The sequence below is a fragment of the Phaseolus vulgaris genome, chromosome 5 (genome assembly GCF_051622355.1).
Source record: "Phaseolus vulgaris cultivar YP4 chromosome 5, ASM5162235v1, whole genome shotgun sequence".
Lineage (NCBI taxonomy): Eukaryota > Viridiplantae > Streptophyta > Magnoliopsida > Fabales > Fabaceae > Phaseolus > Phaseolus vulgaris.
Genome location: NC_143502.1, coordinates 32,541,445 through 32,548,254, shown reverse-complemented (window position 1 = coordinate 32,548,254; position 6,810 = coordinate 32,541,445). Strand labels below are relative to the sequence as shown.

Below are 6,810 nucleotides of genomic sequence, written 5' to 3'. Positions count from 1 at the left end.
AAACAAATGGTCTTAATATATACAAGCAATACATTCATTCTATGTCTAACTAAAGAGAGAAAGAATCAACCAATAAATACTAGAATCATAATAGACAAAGACAAAATAAAGGTCATTCACCTCTATAAAGAGAAACAACTAAGAATTAGAAAAGAAACAATTAATATTAGCATTCTTCTATAACTCTTGTATCCATATCCTTTAATATATATGGAGAAGTGCGTAGAAAGCAAGAGGCCTTCCTGAAGAACAAGAAACCAGACTACGTATTCCAATTGATGGAAGGTCAAGGCTGCAACCTCCCCTCCCTCCTAGTTACCTTGGCAATGTTATCTTATCCACCATTCCCACCGGATTCGCAGGAGATCTCATGTCAAAACCTACATGGTATGCTGCAAATCAAATCCACAACACAATAATAAGAATGGACAACAAATATTTGAGATAAGCTCTTGAGTATCTACAGCTACAGCCTGATCTAAATGCTCTTGTTCATGGAGCACATACTTTTGGGTGTCCAAATGTAGTATCAATAACTGGGCTAAGTTTCCAATATATGATGCAGACTTTAGTTGGGGAACACCGATCTTCATGAGACGTGGCTGGATTATACACGAGGGGCTAACAATCATAATTCCAAGATCAACAAATGATGGCAGCTTGTATTTGGCAATGGCTCAACCACCTCACCATATGAAGCTGTTTCAAGAATTCCTTTATGACATTTGAGGGGTTGGATATTAACTTCACACCCTTTTCCCACCATCATCGATTGCCATCTTTTACCATGCTACAAATTAGTCCTAGCACTATCATTGATCACATCACGTCTTTCTAGTTTTTCGATTCAGTAATTATGTAATGCTTAGGAGTGACCATCTCATATAACATGCATGAGAAGTGTTATAGGAGATTCTCATCTTTATTTACTAAGAAGGTGACGATGATTGATTTAATATCTCATGATTAACAAACAATTTGTTCGAGAGCTGAATTAGACGATATGGTAAAATAAAGTAGAAGACTAGAGAGGTTAGTTGTTTTAACAATTTTCTGTTAACTTTTATAGAGACTGTTATGTGTATAAATAATACGCTGAATATGACAAATTCTCTATACATAAATCTTTTGGTGTTATTTTTTTTTTTTTAATCTTATTCTTGTGTTTTCTTACATGTTATTGTTACGAACTTAATGATTGACATCGTCTGTAGTAACAAGACAAAGAAAGGTAAAAAAGTTGAAATCTAGACTTTTTTTTGGGGAGAACGACTTTGGATTATGGAGAATTAAGATTGATACCATCTTGATACAATAAAAATGTGTTGATGCTCTGAAGGATGAGGCAAACATGTCAATGTCTATGCCTCAGAAGGAGAAGACTAACATAATCAACAAAGTTAGGAGCATCATACTTTAGTGTTTTTGGAAGAGAAAACTTAATATTATTTGCTATGCTCATTCGTAAAAACATTAGACTAAGTCTTTTTGACTTTTCCCAAGTCGTATAATGGATTTTCTCTTCATTATTACTAACATATGTAATAGCACTAGTTTTTCAACTTGAAAAGCCAAATCAAGATCCAACACATATATAAATGAAATATAACTTTTTGCTCCAATAAAAAATTCAACCCTTTAAAGATTGAAACAAGCATACCATGTAATTGTAAAGATACATGAACAAATTGACAAATGCTTAAATTAATACTTGAGTCATAAATTAAACATACATGCAAACTCAAACAAAACAAAAAAGCATTCTCGTATGGATGATCTATTAATGCACAAAAACATAATGATTCTAATAATAACATTATTTGGCAAAACATATGCATTAACTAGAAATACTTATTATTTTTAGATGATGTATAAATAAAGTTAAAGTTAATAAGACATAATCACTATCAATAGTCATATCTATTAAATATAAGAACAAATTAATCAACCGTTGGATCCATAAATATCTTATTAGTGAACTTCGATTAACCCATAAACCAATTATTTATAATTTAGTATCCATTTTATAAATAATTAAAATAAAATTAATCAATAATATGAAATTAAATAAAACATAATGATTTGATAATTTGTCCATTACAACTATCAACAGTTAATCCAAAAATTAATACAATTCAATTTATGAGCAAAATATACATACACATATATCAGCATATATACATGTATTGTAATAATGGGTATTAGTTGAATGAGACTAGTCATATAATATCTTTATCAATTACAATATTATAACCAAATAAGATTAGTGGTTGCTGCTACCACTTGTTTAGTGGTTGTTGCTGAAATAATTACCTTTCTTGACAGCTGGTAATTCAGAGAGTAAGTGAAAGCTGTTTTCTACTGCAGTAGTAATCATGTCAAGTATGAAGAAGGAGGAAATAAGAGGGTACGGTATCTGTCTAGTTATAGAGGTGGGGCTGGCTAGTTGGTGTTCTAAGAAGCAGCTAGCTTTCCCCGGTAACCCCTCTAGTGTTAAGTAAATTATTTAAAACTCTAGTTTATACTGTTGCTTGCTTAACTTTAGAGTGGTTCTGTAAAAGGGTTGGGACACCCCTTAAGTGTCTCTAATTATTCTATTAATTTATTGTTGATAAAAAAAAAACCAAATAAGATTGAATTCACATGAAACCAAATACTTTTGAAATTGATGTTCACAACAACATCTCAATTGAAAGCATTCAATTGAAAATAATTCTAAATAGCACACCGAATGCATTCCAGTTAAATTCGAATTGAAATTGATAATGATAGGTTAAGGCTTAACAATTCCGTAATTTGGATGCATATCAATTAAAAATTTATGATTTTAATTTGAAATCAAGTTGTCATACAGTGGAAATACGGGATAATCAATACCTAAAATTTCATACCAATTTAATTATCAAAATTCTACAGTTCACAAATTTATAATTTTAAAAGTAGGGTTCATAAAATGGGTAAAAACATCATTATTGGAGAATCATAAATTCAAACAACCTAACTCCGATATCAAATGTAGGTTAAAGACTTGAACGTTTTCTACGACAAGTGTACCGCATTGTCAGAAGTAATAATTTGTCCCTAAGGACGGATATAGATCCCATAAGGAACAATGAATTATCAAGTACAATACTCTCTAAATATAAAACAAAACAATAAAAAGTGTGTTGAAAGTGGTTATGTTGGCTATGATTAATTAGAAAACAGGCAAAGAATTTGTTGCTTCAAGTTGGAAAAATAGGGATTAGGTTTCATCTTTTCTCACTCTTATTTATTTTGATTAGCATGTTAACATTATGTTCTTTGATTGAAATTGATGCTCGCAGAAAAATTATTTATATCGATTCCTCGCATATAAAATTATTAAGAATGTTTCCTAAACATCGATTCCTCGCATATTTATAAAAACAACTTATAATCACACTCAGACGTTAATAGCAATTAACATTTCAAGTCTATTTCTAGCACTCAAATATGTTAAGTATTGTTGTTTAGGTCAGAACCCTAAAAATACTTTCCAGTCATATTTAAGATTTTCAAACATGTCACAGCTATTTAGAAACAAAATAGCAATACCAATAATCAATCAAGAACATAATATTATATCATATTTAAATATCACCTTAATACATAAGAGTTCGAACAAATTACTCCCAATCACAAAGGGTAGAACTAGCCTCACATACTTCTAGCACCTTCCATTCTCCCAATTAGTTACAAATCACTCAATGGTGCTCAATCTAGCACACTGGGGTTGAGCCTCTAGCCCCGATTTAACCTAATTTGCTAGGGTTAGGTGACTTCCTACGTCACGTTGATGGGCTTCTTGATTAAACATAAAAAAATAGCCCAATTTGTCTGACGCGTTCTCGCTTGAGTGAGAATATCTTGTTTGAGTGAAAATATCACATTTGAGTAAGAAAGATGTTGATTTTCGAAAATGCCCCTTGAGCATTCTCGCCGCTTGAGAGAGAATCCTTGTTGTTGAGTTGGACTTTTTTGTGCTTTTTGTGCGTTTTTATGCCTTCCAACTTTCTCTTTTTAGATGATATCATTGCTCTTTAGTCCAAATCTTCATTCTTTCATAGAAACCTGAAATTAACACCAAATTTGAGAATAAAATGCTCTTATTCAAATAAAGATTATGAAAAATATAAAAAGGTATAAATTTATAAATTAGGAATTATTTTATATGTAAATTAGCAATTAATACTCATAAGTGCCTATATTTTAATATGAAATATTACTGGAATTAGGCACTTATCACTCTCCCCAATTTAGAATCCTGCTTGTCCTCAAGTAAAGTAAATGAATATATTTAAATTTAAATATCAAACAACTTAATTCACTAAACAACAGAAATTAGAAACTTATAATGCTTCCAAATTCAAATATAGAAAAATATAGACACAATCAACTTCCAGGATCAAATCAAAACAAATAAATGACAATTCATCAAGGAATATCTTCTCATACGCTTATAGGTAAGTGTTTCTCTCTATTTTCACTGAATCATAACAAATCACAATTGCTTTTCATTTCATCTTCAAATTACAAACATATAAGAAACATGAATCTTGAGGCCTTTTCAAGGGTTGTAAGGAGGCTGGGCTTCAAAAAAAATTTGGTTTTTTTCAGATAACAAAATGCACATCTTAAAGAAGTAGAACATATCTACAATTCAATTATAGAGAACATATATGTTATCTAATCACCGTTTTCTTTTTTAGATCACAATTTTCCTCATTTTCTTTCTAACTTTTCATGATTGTTATGATGATTTTTGTTTGGTTTACTTACCTTTTTCGTCCCTATATTTATAGCCAATAGTCAATTTGGTACAGTGGTTTTTAAAAAATTCAATTTGGTCCCTAAGTTTTTTAAAATGTATTCAAAATGGTCCTTTCTGTTAAATATCACCAAACGGCGTTAAGTGGTGCTTATGTGGCAGACACGTGTAAGTTACGTGGATTGTGCTTACATTACTTTGGTGAATACTGAATTAGGGTTTAGGTTATTCAAATTGGGGATTTTGAATTTCTGATTTAGGGTTTCTGATACGAGGATTGCTCCCCTGGTTGGATTCTGTGGTGCGCTTCCCTGCTTCGATTCCATTCGGAGGTGTGCTCCCCTCATTCGATTTTGTGGTGCGATCGTGAGTTACGATGGTGAGTTGTGTTCCCATGGTGGATTTGGAGGAGCGATTATGTGGTGCCGTCCAGAGGTGGCGAAGGGGCAGCGATTGCGATCCAGGCCGTGGTGTCGTTTTGTGGTTGCTCCTTTATAAGGTTAGTAATTTTTGACTTAGTTTCATAGTGGTTCTGTTTTTTATTACTTTTAGAGAACATATACAGAGTTGTTTATGATGTAGGGTCCACCATGTGCAACATTTTTTTATGTGTGGTCCAACATTTGGTTTGTAATTTGTGGTCATATGTATATTTATATTTCACAGGAATACCTTTTATAAAGTCCATATCATGAAAGAAGGTTATTTGCAACTTGTGGTCCACCATAGTGGGATATTTTGTGATGCAAGATATGTTCGTGGTGATACATCAACATGGTCATGTGACAGTAATAGATGGAGTTACTTTGAAATAGTTGGCATCCTAAAGGAGATGGGATTTATATAAGTACAGGAGATGTGGTATTCACTTGGAGGTTTTGAAGAGTTAGAAAATACATTGGAGGTTCTAGTTGATGATGGTGGTGCAATAGAAATGCTGAAAATTGCAAATACACATGGTGAAGTTCATTTATTTTTAGTGCATGTTGTTTCAGATGCAGAAGTGATGTTGGTTTTAGGTGATGGAGTGGAAGTCGAAGGTGTTGAAGTTGATGTTGAGGATGGTGGTGGTCCCGAAGGTTTTGAACATAATGTTGAGTATGGTGGTGGTGTGGAACCCGAAGGTGTTGAACCTAATGTTGAAGATGGTGGTGGTGTGGACATTGGTGAGCATCATGGTATGGAAGGTGTGGGTGAGGAAGATGATGAGGAGGATGAAGGTCATGGTGGTGGGCATGCTTCAGAAGATTCTTCTTGGTTAAGGGAAGTTGAATTTATTGAAGGTGAAATTGAAGTTCAGAGTGAGGGTACTAGAGATAAGGGTGAGGTTGACGGTGAGGGTGAGGGTGAGGATGAGGGTGACGGTGAGTGTGAGGGTTCTACAGATAAGGGTGAGGGTACTACAATTAAAGGCGAGGTTAGGCATAGACGCCGAAGTTAAAGGCGGGCCAATAATCCTATTGAAGGTTTAGAACCAAATTGTACAGATGATTTGCATGATTTGGGTGTTGATGACGATGAAAGTGAAGGAACCTTTGTGAATGATAGAGGGCTGTCAGATACAGAATGGGAATTAGAAGAGTTAGACAACATGGACGAATTTGAAGATGGTGATGAGGATATTAGGACAGGTGGTATGCGTATTGTAGGTTCTTACCCTCAACAAGCTGTTGGCAGTTAAGAAAACTAAATGATGTGCTGTGCTAGGCAGTTTAAGGTTGATTTGTTGAGCACTAAATGTTGAGTGGAAGGTTGGAGACTTCTTTAAGTCAGAATTCAAAATTGAGATTACAAATTGAAGATAATAGTTATTGAACAAATTATTTCGAGATTTCTTTTTTCGTCGCGAATTACGTAGTTTTTGGGGTGAATCTATATAATTTTTGTTCTTCTCTTACCTTAAGGAATCATTCTTTGAATGCTTTAATGATGTAAGGAATAAAACTGTTAGAAAATAGAACACAAGTATAAGTAAGTCAAAAGCTCAACGGGCTATGGAGATGGCGTTGAAGAATGTCCTA

At 33.3% G+C, this 6,810-nt stretch overlaps 1 pseudogene across 1 annotated transcript; it reads left to right on the top strand.

The window, feature by feature from the left end:
- The first annotated feature begins 208 nt into the window (after positions 1-208).
- On the top strand, positions 209-765 carry LOC137834298 (shikimate O-hydroxycinnamoyltransferase pseudogene; annotated as a pseudogene). Its single transcript, XR_016521239.1, has one exon. The product of XR_016521239.1 is annotated as a shikimate O-hydroxycinnamoyltransferase pseudogene (transcript).
- The last annotated feature ends 6,045 nt before the right edge of the window (positions 766-6,810 follow it).